Source organism: Triticum aestivum, chromosome 1B, assembly GCF_018294505.1.
Source record: "Triticum aestivum cultivar Chinese Spring chromosome 1B, IWGSC CS RefSeq v2.1, whole genome shotgun sequence".
NCBI classification, from domain to species: Eukaryota; Viridiplantae; Streptophyta; class Magnoliopsida; order Poales; family Poaceae; genus Triticum; species Triticum aestivum.
In genome coordinates, this window is record NC_057795.1 from 450604399 (window position 1) to 450618274 (window position 13876).

Below are 13876 nucleotides of genomic sequence, written 5' to 3' on the forward strand. Positions count from 1 at the left end.
CCCTTGCCATTGTTTACATGCGACAGACTGCCCCAGCGGCGGCGGCAGCGGCGGCGGCGCTGATTCCATCGATATCTTTTTTTTCATCGCTACCAGAAGAGTGGAAGGTGGGCAGCCTAACGAGGAATACTCTCATAGCCTAACGAGGGTGCCTACCAACAGCCCATCCGGCCCGGCATGCATTTTCCAGCCCAATCAACCGTAACAAGCCTAGGTAAGTCAGCGGAGCAGCAGCCCACGAAACACCGGCTGTGAGGCTGGAGATCGACCGATCAATAATCGGACGGCTAGGGATATTAAGATGCTATGAGCAGCCGTAGCTCGTCCCGTTATACTGTTTCTTAATACTCTAGATGCAGGCAGGAGTCGGTCAATGTGTGGATTAATAGTAGTAGATGCAGAATTGTTTCGGTCTACTTGACACGGACGTGATGCATATGTTCATGATCATTGCCATAGATATCGTCATAATTATGCGATCTTCTATCAATTGCTCAGCAGTAATTTGTTCACCCACCGTATTATTTGCTATCTTGAGAGAAGCCACTAGTGAAACCTATGGCCCCCGGGTCTCTTTTCCATCATATTAAGTCCCTTTTCCATCATATAAGTTCTATTTTCCATCATACTAGTTCCCGACCTACTATTTTGCAATCTTTTACTTTCCGATCTATAAACTAAAAATAACAAAAATATTTAATTCACCATTTATCTATCTCTATCAGATCTCACTTTTGCAAGTAACTGTGACAGATTGACAATCCCTTTATCGCGTTGGGTGCAAGTTGTTGATTGTTTGTGTGGGTATTCGGTGACTCGTGCGTTGTCTCCTACTGGATTGATACCTTTGTTCTCAAACTGAGGGAAATACTTACTCTAATTTGCTGCATCACCCTTTCCTCTTCAAGGGAAAAACCAACGCAAAGCTTAAACCCTAGTTTATGCGCTATTTTGTAAGGGGCCGATTTGGATCCAAAATTTAATGTTATGGTTAGATTTATTATTAATACTTTTCTCATAGTTGTGGATGCTTGCAAGGGGGTTAATCATAAGTAGGAGGTTTGTTCAAGTAAGAACAAAACCTAAGCACTGGTCCACCCACAAATCAAATTATCAAAGTAGCAAACACAAATCAAACCAATATGATGAAAGTGACTAGATGAAATTCCCGTGTACCCTCAAGAATACTTTGCTTATCATAAGAGACTATTTTGGCATGTCCTTTGCCTCAAAAGGATTGGGCTACCTTGCTGCACTTTTGTTACCGTTACCATTACTTGCTCGTTACAAATTACCTTGCTATCAAACTACTCGTTACTTATAATTTCAGTGCTTGCAGACATTACCTTGCTAAAAACCGCTTGTCATTTCCTTCTGCTCCTCATTGGGTTTGACACTCTTACTTATCAAAAGGACTACGATTGATCCCCTATACTTGTGAGACATCAATGTATACCTTACTAATGCCCATAGTAGCGCCTGGGTATTTGATACTAGTTCGGTTGCTCATATTTGTAACTCGAAATAGGAGCTGCGGAATAAACAAAGATTGGCTAAGGACGAGGTGACGATGCGCGGCGAGAATGGTTCCAAGGTCGATGTGATCACCATCGGCAAGCTACCTCTACATCCACCCTCGGGATTAGTTTTGGACCTCAATAATTGTTATTTGGTGCCCGCGTTGAGCATGAACATTATATCTGGATCTTGTTTATTGCAAGACAGTTATTCATTTAAATCAGAGAATATTGGTTGTTCTATTTATATGAGTAATATTTTTTATGGTCATGCACCCTTGATGAATAGTCTATTCTTGTTGAATTTCGATCTTAGTGATACACATATTCCTCATATTGATGCCAAAAGATGCAAAGTTGATAATGATAGTGCAACATACCCGTGGCACTGCTGTTTAGGTCATATTGGTGTAAAGTGCATGAAGAAACTCCATCCGGATGGACTTTTGGAATCACTTGATTATGAATCATTTGATACTTGCGAACCATGCCTCATGGGCAAGATGACTAAAACTCCGTTCTATGGAACAATGGAGCAAGCTAATGACTTATTGGAAATAATACATATTTATGTATGTGGTCCGATGAGTGTTGAAGCACGCGACGGGTATCGTTATTTTCTGACCTTCACAGATGATTTGAGTTGGTATGGGTATATCTATTTGATGAAACACAAGTATGAAACATTTGAAAAGTTCAAAGAATTTCAGAGTGAAGTGGAGAATCATCATAACAAGAAAATAAAGTTTCTACGATCTGATCGCGGAGGAGAATATTTGAGTTACTAGTTTGGCCTTCATTTAAAACAATGTGGAATTGTTTCACAACTCATGCCACCTGGAACACCACAGCATAATGGTTTGTCCGAACGTCGTAACTGTACTTTATTAGATATGGTGTGTTCTATGATGTCTCTTACTTGATTTACCACTATCGTTTTGGGGTTATGCATTAAAGACAGTCGCATTTACGTTAAATAGGGAATCGTCTAAATCCGTTGAGACGACACGTATGAACTGTGGTTTGGCACGGAACCTAAGTTGTCGTTTCTTAAAGTTTAGGGATGCGACGCTTATGTCAAAATGCTTCAGCCTGATAAGCCCGAACCTAAATCAGAGAAGTGTGTCTTCATAGGTTACCCTAAAGAAACTATTAGGTAGACCTTCTACCACAGATCCGAAGGCAAGATCTTTCTTATGGGTCCTTTCTAGAGAATGAGTTTCTCTCAAAAGAAGTGAGTGGGAGGAAAGTAGAACTTGATGAGGTAATTGTACCTTCTCTCTAATTGGAAAGTAGCACATCACAGGAAGCCGTTCCCATGATGCCTACACCAACTAGAGAGGAAGCTAATGATCATGATCATGAAACTTTAGATCAAGTTACTACTGAACCTCGTAGGTCGACCAGAGCACGATCTGCACCAGAGTGGTATGGTAATCCTATCCTGGAAGTTATGTTGTTAGACCATGGTGACCCTATGAACTATGAAGAAGCTATGATGAGCCCAAATTCCGACAGATGGCTTGAGGCCATGAAATCTGAGATAGGATCCATGTATGAGAACAAAGTGTGGACTTTGGTGGACTTGCCCGATGATCGGCAAACCATAGAAAATAAATGGATCTTCAAGAAGAAGACTGACGCTGATGGTAATGTTACTGTCTACAAAGCTCCATTTGTCGCAAAAGGTTTTTGACAAGTTCAAGGAGTTCACTACGATGAGACTTTCTCACCTGTAGTGATGCTTAAATCTGTCCGAATTGTGTTAGCAATTGCCGCATTTTATGATTATGAAATCTGACAAATGGACGTCAAAACTGCATTCCTTAATGGATTTATTAAAGAATTGTATATGATGCAACCAGAAGGTTTTGTCGATCCTAAAGGTGCTGACAAAGTATGCAATCTCCAGCATTAATGAGGTGATCAAAGCATATGGTTTTATACAGAATTACCGTGAAGCTTGTATTTACAAGAAAGTGAGTGGGAGCTCTGTAGCAATTCTGATTTTATATGTGGATGCCATATTGTTGATTGGAAATGATATAGAATTTCTGGATAGCGTAAGAGGATACTTGAATAAGGATTTTTCAACGAAGGATCTCGGTGAAGCTGCTTATATATTGGGCATCAAGATCTATAGGGATAGATCGAGATGCTTAATAGGACTTTCACAAAGCACATACCCTGACAAAGTTTCGAAGAAGTTCAAAATGGACCAGTCAAAGAAAGGGATCTTGCCTGTGTTGTGATACGTCCATTTTGCATCATATTTACCTACTGTTATTTATGTTGTTTATTGCATAATAATGATTTTTGGAGTAATTCTAATGCCTTTTCTCTCATAATATGCAAGGTATACACAAAAGGGGAGAATTCTGGCAGCTGGAAATCTGGATCTAAAAAAGCTACGTCAGGCTACCTTTTCCGCACAACTCCAAATGAGCTGAAACTTTACGAGGATTGTTTATGGAATAAATGAGGGTTTTTGGAGCCAATAAGTACCAGAGGGGGCCCACCAGGTGGGAATAACCCACCTGGGCACGCCAGGGAGCCCAAGTGCACCCTGGTGGGTTGTGCTCACCTCAGCCCACCTCTAGTTCCCCTCTTCTGGTATATAAGTCTTTTTGACCTAGAAAAAATAAGGAGAGGACTTTCGGGACAAAGCATCGTCGTCTCGAGGTGGAACCTGGGCAGGAGCACTTTTGCCCTCTAGCGAAGCGATTCCGCCGGGGGAACTCCCCCCCCCCCTGGAGGGGGAAATCATCATCATCATCATCACAAACAACTCTCCCATCTTGGGGAGGGCTATCTCCATCAACATCTTCAACAACACCAACTCCTCTCAACCCTAGTTCATCTCTTGTGTTCAATCTTTGTACGGGAACTATAGATTGGTGCTTGTGGGTCACTAGTAGTGTTGATTACATTGTGTAGTTGATTACTATATGGTTTATTTAGTGGAAGATTATATGTTAAGATCCATTATGCTATTTAATAACCCTTTGATCTTGAGCATGATTATCATTTTTGAGTAGTTACTTTTGTTCGTGAGGTCATGGGAGAAATCATGTTGCAAGTTATCATGTGAACTTGATATATGTTCGATATTTCGATAATATGTATGTTGTGATTCCCTTAGTGGTGTCATGTGAACATCGACTACATGACACTTCACCATATTTGGGCCTAAGGGAATGCATTGTGGAGTAGTTATTAGATGATGGGTTGCGAGAGTGACAGAAGCTTAAACCCTAGTTTATGCGCTATTCGTAAGGGACCAATTGGATCCAAAAGTTTAATGCTATGGTTAGAATTTATTCTTAATACTTTTCTCATAGTTGTGGATGCTTGCGAGGGGGTTAATAATAATTAGGAGGTTTGTTCAAGTAAGAACAACACCTAAGCACCGGTCCACCCACATACCGAATTATCAAAGTAGCGAACATGAATCGAACCAACATGATGAAAGTGACTAGATGAAATTCCCGTGTACCCTCAGGAACACTTTGCTTATCATAAGAGACCGTTTTGGCATGTCCTTTGCATCAAAAGGATTGGGCTACCTTGCTGCATATTTGTTACTACTACCATTACTTGCTCGTTACAAATTATCTTGCTATCAAACTACTCTGTTACTTACAATTTCAACACTTGCAAACATTTCCTTGATGAAAACCACATATCATTTCCTTCTGCTCCTCGTTGGGTTCGACACTCTTACTTATCGAAAAGGCTACAATTGACCCCATATACTTGTGGGTCATCATGTTGCAAGGTGTGAAGTTGAGTCGGACTCAAAGCCCGACCACTGCAGAAGATAGAGAGAAAATGGAAGTCATTCCCCATGCCTCAGCCATAGGTTCTATCATGTACGCTATGCTGTGTACCAGACCTGATGTGTGCCTTTCCATAAGTTTGGCAGGGAGGTAGCAAAGTAATCCAGGAGTGGATCATTGGACAACCGTCAAGAACATCATGAAGTACCCGAAAAGGACCAAGGATATGTTTCTCATTTATGGAGGTGACGAAGAGCTTCGACATTGATCTGGATGACTCTAAGGCCAAACCGAGTACGTATTTATATTGAATAGTGGAGCTGTCAGTTGGTGCAGTTCCAAGCAGAGCATCATGGAGGGATCTACGTGTGAAGTGGAGTCCATAGCTTCTTCGGAAGCAGCACATGAAGGAGTCTGGATGAAGGAGTTCATATCCGATCTGGGTGTAATACGCAGTGCATCGGGGCCAATGAAAATATTTTATGAAAATACTGGAGCAATTGCCATGGATAAGGAATCCAGGTTTCACAAGAGAACCAAACACATCAAGAGACGCTTCAACTCCATTCGTCAAAAGGTCAAGGATGGAGACACAGAGATTTGCAAAATACATACATATCTGAATGTAGCAGACCCATTGATTAAGCCTGTTCCGTGAGCAAAACATGATCAGCACCAAGACTCCATGGGTGTTAGATTCATTACAATGTAATCTGGATTATTAACTCTAGTTCAAGTGGGAGACTGAAGGAAATATGCCCTAGAGGCAATAATAAAGTTGTTATTTTATATTTCCTTATTCATGATAAATGTTTATTATTCTTGCTAGAATTGTATTGATCGGAAACTTAAATACATGTGTGAATACATAAACAAATATCGTGCCCCTAGTAAGCCTCTACTAGACTAGCTCATTCATCAAAGATGGTTAAGGTTTCCTAACCATAGACATGTGTTGTCATTTGATAACGGGATCACTTCATTAGGAGAATGATGTGATGGACAAGGCCCATCCATTAGCTTAGCATATTGATCGTTCAGTTTATTACTATTGCTTTCTTGATGACAAATACATATTCCTTCGAATATGAGATTATGCAACTCCAGAATACCGGAGGAATACCTTGTGTGCTATCAAACGTCACAACGTAACTGGGTGATCATAAAGATGGCCTACAAGTATCTCCGAAGGTGTTTGTTGAGTTGTCATAGATCGAGATTAGGATTTGTCACTCCGAGTATCGGAGAGGTATCTCTGGGCCCTCTCGGTAATACACATCATAAGAAGCCTTGCAAGCAAAGTGACTAAGGAGTTAGTTGCAAGATGATGTATTATGGAATGAGTAAAGAGACTTGCCGGTAATGAGATTGAACTAGGTATGAAGATACCGACGATCGAATCTCGGGCAAGTAACATACCAATGGACAAAGGGAATTACGTTTGTTGTCATAAGGTTCCACCGATAAAGATCCTCATAGAATATGTAGGAGCCAATATGGGCATCCAGGTTCTGCTATTCGTTATTGACTAGAGAGGTGTCTCGGTCATGTCTACATAGTTCTCGAACCCGTAGGGTCCGCACGCTTAACATTCATTCATGATATAGTGTTATATGAGTTATATTATTTGGTGACTGGATGTTATTCGGAGTCCTGGATGAGATCACGGATATGACGAGGAGCTCCGGAATGGCCCGGAGGTAAAGATTGATATATAGGACGAAGATATTTGGACACTAGAAGAGTTTTGAAGTGCACCGGGTAGTCATCGGTTACCGGAAGGGGTTCCGGACACCCTCGGTAGATGTATGGCCCTTATGGGCCAAAGGGGGGGACAGACCAACCCACAAGGGGGCTGGCGTGCCCCTCTCCCTGGCCGCCCACCCTAGGGAAGGATAGGGGGGAGGACTAGCCCCTCCTGCCTTCCCCTCGACATGGAAGAAAGGAAGGGGGGTGCCACCCTTCCCTGCCTTTCCCCTCCCACCTAGAAAGGACAGGGGGCGCGGCTTGGGGAGGACCCCAAGTAGGATTCAGCCTACTTGCGGCGCCTCATTGGCTGCTCCTCCCTCCCCCGACCTATATATATGAGGGAGGGGGCACCACACATAACTACGACAATCTCTTAGTCGTGTGCGACGCCACCCTCCATAGTTTTATCCCTCGGTCATATTTTTGTAGTGCTTAGGCGAAGCCCCGTGGAGCTAGCTTCACCATAACCATCACCACACCATCGTGCTGCCGGCACTCATCCACTACTTTGCCATCTTGCTGGATTAAGAAGGCGAGGACGTCACCGAGATGAACGTGTGATGAACGCGGAGGTGTCCTATGTTCGATACTCGGTCAGTTGGATCGCAAAGAAGTTCGATTACATCAACCATGTTACTAGATGCTTCCGCTTACGGTCTACGAGGGTACATAGACACACTCTCCCCTCTCATTGCTATGCATCTCCATGGATAGATCTTGCGTGTGCGTAGAAATGTTTTTGTTTTCCATGCAACGTTCCCCAATACCATGTATTAAAAAAATGCTCCATTGCTTCACTTATATTTGTTAGATCACGTGGTCCAACTAGAAACACAATAAACTCTCTTTTCTTCACTTATATTTCTTTTAGAGGGGCTAATAACTATTGGTTGTTGGCATGCCATTACTATGTTGGTACGAAAATTGATAAGTATGCATTGGTGGTATAATTAAAACTTGCATGAACAATATTTAGGACTTATAAACTTGAGAACTAGATTTTGAGCAATTGTTTGTGATAATTTGTGGGTAATTGATGAGCGTAAGGGTAAATAAGCTAGTTTTTAATACTTAAAAGATGTTATTCAAGTTGATGGTACCTGAGCCGTTCTTTAATTAATAAATTAAAAGTTGGGAACTTAAGCTACTACTCGAATTGATTGAAGTGTTGAAGTGGTGCTGTAAATAGGCTAGCCACTTTGGTTTAGGCCAAGATGCATAACACGTCTCTACTCACCAAAGTACCCCCTCGGAGTACTTGGTGCAAGGTTCTACGCTAATAACACAAGACACTTGTGTAGTATGTTGAGCTCTTTATGATTAATGTGGGTGAAAGTGCAACTAATCCCTGGGTGGTCTTGGTAATTCATAAAAACATATAGCTCATTGAACTAATATTCTTTCAAGCTAAATATTTTAGAGAGTTCAATGAATGGCATGGCATGGACTAGGAATGTGGACCCCTCAAAATGCCAACGACAAGCATTGGCTAAATCTCAAGACTCTTCATTTCTATTTTAGTGATCCAAGATCACACTGAGTCCATAGGAAAGCCAATATTATTAAAAGGGGATGAGGTGTTGCTTAATGGCTTACTTGCTCAAATGATGAGTCATATTCCTCCAAAGACCTCAACCTCTTTCTCATTCCAAATATGTCAAAACCCGAAACTCCAACTCGGCCCACCGATATGTTCCTAGAGAAAATTTAGCTGAAAGTTGATAGTAGCAATTATGCGGATTGGGTCCGTAAACTGAGGATTGTCCTCGTTGCTTCGTAGAAGGCTTACGTCCTTAATGCACCGCTCAGTGTGCTGAACCTCGAACGTCGTCTGTGGATGTTGCGAACGTCTGACATACATGTTTTCATAACTACATGATAGTTCAGTTAAACGGTTTAGAGTTGAGGCATCAAAGACGATTTTGAAATGTCGCGGAACATATGAGATGTTTCCAGGGCTGAAATTGGGATTTCAGGCTCATTCCCACGTCAAGAGGTATAAGACCTCCGACAATTTTCTTAGCCTACAAACTAAGGGAGAAAAGCTCAATCGTTGAGCCTGTACTCAGATTGTCTGAGTGCAACGATCACTTGAATTGAGTGGGAGTTGATCTTCCAGATGAGATAGTGATGTTTCTCCAAAGTCATTGCCACCAAGATGCTAGAGCTTCGTGATGAACTATAACATATCAGGGATAGATATGATGATCCTTGAAATATTGGCGATGTTTGACACCGCGAAAGTAGAAATCAATAAGGAGCATCAATTATTGATGGTTGGTGAAACCACTAGTTTCAAGAAGGGCAAGGGCAAGAAGGGATACTTCATGAAACGGCAAATCAGTTGCTGCTCTAGTGAACAAACCCAAGGTTGAACCCAAACCCGAGACTAAGTGCTTCTGTAATAAGGGGAACAGCCACTGGAACAGAATTACCCTAGATACTTAGTAGATAAGAAGGCAGGCAAGGTCGATGGAAGTATATTGGATATTATGTTAATGTGTACTTTACTAGTACTCCTAGTAGCACCAGGGTATTAGATACCGGTTCGGTTGCTAAGTGTTGGTAACTCGAAATAAAAGCTACGGAATAAACGGAGACTAGCTAAAGGTGAGCTGACGATATGTGTTGAAAGTGTTTCCAAGGTTGATGTGATCAAGCATCGCACGCTCCCTCTACCATCGAGATTGGTGTTAAACCTAAATAATTTTTATTTGGCGTTTGCGTTGAGCATAGACATGATTGGATTATGTCTATCGCAATACGGTTATTCATTTAAGGAGAATAATGGTTACTCTGTTTATTTGAATAATACCTTCAATGGTCTTGCACCTAAAATGAATGGTTTATTGAATCTCGATCATAGTGATACACACATTCATGCCAAAAGATATAAGGTAGTAATGATAGTACCACATACGTGTGGCACTGAGTCATATTGGTATAAAACACATGAAGAAGCTCCATGTTGATGGATCTTTGGACTCACTCGTTTTGAAAAGTTTGAGACATGCGAACCATGTCTATTGGTGTATATGCATGAAGAAACTCCATGCAAATGGACCGTTTGGACTCACTTGATTTTGAATCACTTGAGACATGCAAATCATACCACATGGGCAAGATGACTGAAAGCCTCGTTTTCAGTAAAATGGAACAAGAAAGCAACTTGTTGGAAGTAATACATTTTGATGTGTGCAGTCCAATGAGTGCTGAGGCACGTAGTGGATATCGTTATGTTCTTACTTCACGGATGATTTGAGTAGATACTGAGTATATTTACTTGATGAAACACAAGTCTGAATTATGGAATGGTTCAAGTAATTTCAGAGTGAAGTTGAAGATCATCATGACAAGAGGATAAAATGTCTATGATATGATCATAGAGATGAGTATCTGAGTTACGAGCTTTGGCACGCAATTAAGACATTGTGGAAATTGTTTCACAATTAATACCGCCTGGAACACCATAGTGTGATGGTGTGTCCGTACATCATAGTTGCACCCTATTGGATATGGTGCGTACCATGATGTCTCTTATCGAATTACCACTATCGTTCATGGGTTAGGCATTAGAGACAACCGCACTCACTTTAATAGGGCACCACGTAATTCCGTTGAGACGACACCATTTGACCTATGGTTTGGAGAAACCTAACTTGTCGTTTCTTAAAGGTTTGGGGCTGCGACGCTTATGTGAAAAAGTTTCAGGTTGATAAGCTCGAACCCAAAGCGGATAAAATGCATCTTCATAGGACACCCAAAAATAGTTGGGTATACCTCCTAGTTCAGATCCGAAAGCAATAGGGATTGTTTCTTGAATCGGGTCCTTTCTCGAGGAAAAGTTTGTCTTGAAAGAATTGAGTGGGAGGATGGTGGAGACTTGATGAGGTTATTGAACCGTCACTTCAACTAGTGTGTAGCAGGGCACAGGAAGTTGTTCCTGTGGCGCCTACACCAATTGATGTAGAAGCTTATGATAGTGATCATGAAGTTTCAGATCAAGTCACTGCCGTACCTCGTAGGGTGACAAGGATGCGTACTACTTCAGAGTGGTACAGTAATCCTGTCTCGAAGGTCATGTTGCTAGACAACAATGAACCTACGAGCTATGGAGAAGCGATGGTGGGCCCATATTCCGACAAATGGTTAGAAGCCATGAAATCCGAGATAGGATCCATGTATCAGAACAAAGCATGGACTTTGGTGGACTTTCTCGATGATTGGCAAGCCATTGAGATAAATGGATCTTTAAGAAGAAGACGGACGTGGACGGTAATGTAACCGTCTATGAAGCTCGACTTGTGGCGAAGAGTTTTTCACAAGTTCAAGGAAGTTGACTATGATGAGATTTTCTCATCAGTAGCGATGCTTAAGTCCGTCGGAATCATGTTAGCATTAGCTGCACTTATGAAATCTGCCAAATGGATGTCAAAACGAGTTTCCTTACCAGTTTTCGTAAGGAAAGGTTGTATGCGATACAATCAGAAAGGTTTTGTCGATCCTAAGGGTGCTAAAAGGTATGCTAGCTCCAGCGATCCTTCTAAGGACTGGAGTAAGCATCTCGGAGTTGGAATGTACGCTTTGATGAGATGATCAAAGATTTTGGGTTTATACAAAGTTTATGAGAAATTTGTATTTCCAAAGAAGTGAGTGGGAGCACTATAGAATTTCTAATAAGTATATGTTGTTGACATATTGTTGATCAGAAATGATGTAGAATTTCTGGAAAGCATATAGGGTTGTTTGAAAGGTGTTTTTCAATAGAAAACCTGGATTAAGCTGCTTGAACATTGAGCATCAAGATCTATGAGGATAGATCAAAAACGCTAAATGGTAGTTTCAAATGAGCACATACCTTGACATGATCTTGAAGGTGTTCAAGATGGATCAGTCAAAGAAGGAGTTCTTGCCTGAGTTGTAAGGTACGAAGTTAAGACTTAAAGCTCGACCACGGCAGAATAGAGAGAAAGGACGAAGGTCGTCCCCTATGCTTCAGACATAGGCTCTATAGTATGCTATGTTGTGTACCGCACCTGATGTGTGCCTTGCTACATACCTGGCAAGAGGGTACAAAGGTGATCAAGGAGTGGATCACCAGATAGCGGTCAAAATTATCCTTAGAGGAATAAGGATGTGTTTCTCGATTATGGAGGTGATAAAGAGTTCGGCGTAAAGGGTTACGTCGATGCAAGCTTTAACACCTATCCGAGTGACTCTGAGTAGAAAACCGGATACGTATAGTGGAGCAACCATTTGGAATAGCTCCAAGTGGAGCGTGGAAGCAGCATTTACAACATGACCTAGAGATTTGCGAAGTACATACGGATCTGAATGTTGCAGACCCTTTGACTAAAAGCTCTCTCGCAAGCAAAACATGATCAAACCCCAGAACTCATTGAGTCTTAATCACATGGTGATGTGAACTAGTTTAGTGACACTAGTAAACTCTTTGGATGTTGGTCACATGGCGATGTGACCTGTCAATGTTAATCACATGGCGATGTGAACTAGATTATTGACTCTAGTGCAAGTGGGAGACTGTTGGAAATATGCCCTAGAGGCAATAATAAATTAGTTATTATTATTATATTTCCTTGTTCATGATAATCGTTTATTATCCATGCTATATTTGTATTGATAGGAAACTCAGATACATGTGTGGGTACATAGACAACACCATGTCCCTAGTAAGCCTCTAGTTGACTAGCTCGTTGATCAATAGATGGTTACGGTTTCCTGACCATGGACATTGGATGTCGTTGATAACGGGATCACATCATTAGGAGAATGATGTGATGGACAAGACCCAATCCTAAGCCTAGCACAAAGATCGTGTAGTTCGTATGCTAGAGCTTTTCTAATGTCAAGTATCATTTCCTTAGACCATGAGATTGTGCAACTCCCGGATACCGTAGGAATGCTTTGGGTGTACCAAACGTCACAATGTAACTGGGTGGCTATAAAGGTGCACTACGGGTATCTCCGAAAATGTCTGTTGGGTTGGCACGAATCAAGACTGGGATTTGTCACTCCGTGTAACGAAGAGGTATCTCTGGGCCCACTCGGTAGGACATCATCATAATGTGCACAATGTGACCAAGGGGTTGATCACGGGACGATGTGTTACGGAACAAGTAAAGAGACTTGCCAGTAACGATATTGAACAAGGTATCGGGATACCGACGATCGAATCTCGGGCAAGTACAATACCACTAGACAAAGGGAATTGTATACGGGATTGATTGAGTCCTTGACATCGTGGTTCATCTGATGAGATCATCGTGGAACATGTGGGAGCCAACATGGGTATCCAGATCCCGCTGTTGGTTATTGACCGGAGAACGTCTCGGTCATGTCTGCATGGTTCCCGAACCCGTAGGGTCTACACACTTAAGGTTCGATGACACTAGGGTTATAAAGGAAGTTTGTATGTGGTTACCGAATGTTGTTCGGAGTCCCGGATGAGATCCCGGACATCACGAGGAGTTCCGGAATGGTCCGGAGGTAAAGATTTATATATGGGAAGTCTTGTTTTGGTCACCGGAAAAGTTTCCGGTGTTATCGGTAACGTACCGGGACCATCGGGAGGGTCCCGGGGGTCCACCAAGTGGGGCCACTGGCCCCAGAGGGCTGCATGGGCCAAGTGTGGAAGGGGAACAGCCCCAGGTGGGCTGGTGCGCCCCCCCCCACAAGGGCCCAAGGCGCCTAGGGTTTGGGGAGGGGGTGCCCCACCTTGCTTGGGGGGCAAGTTTCCCCCTCTCCCCCCCTTGGCCGCCACCCTAGATGGGTTTTGGGGCTGCCGCACCCCTAGGGGTGGGAACCCTTGAG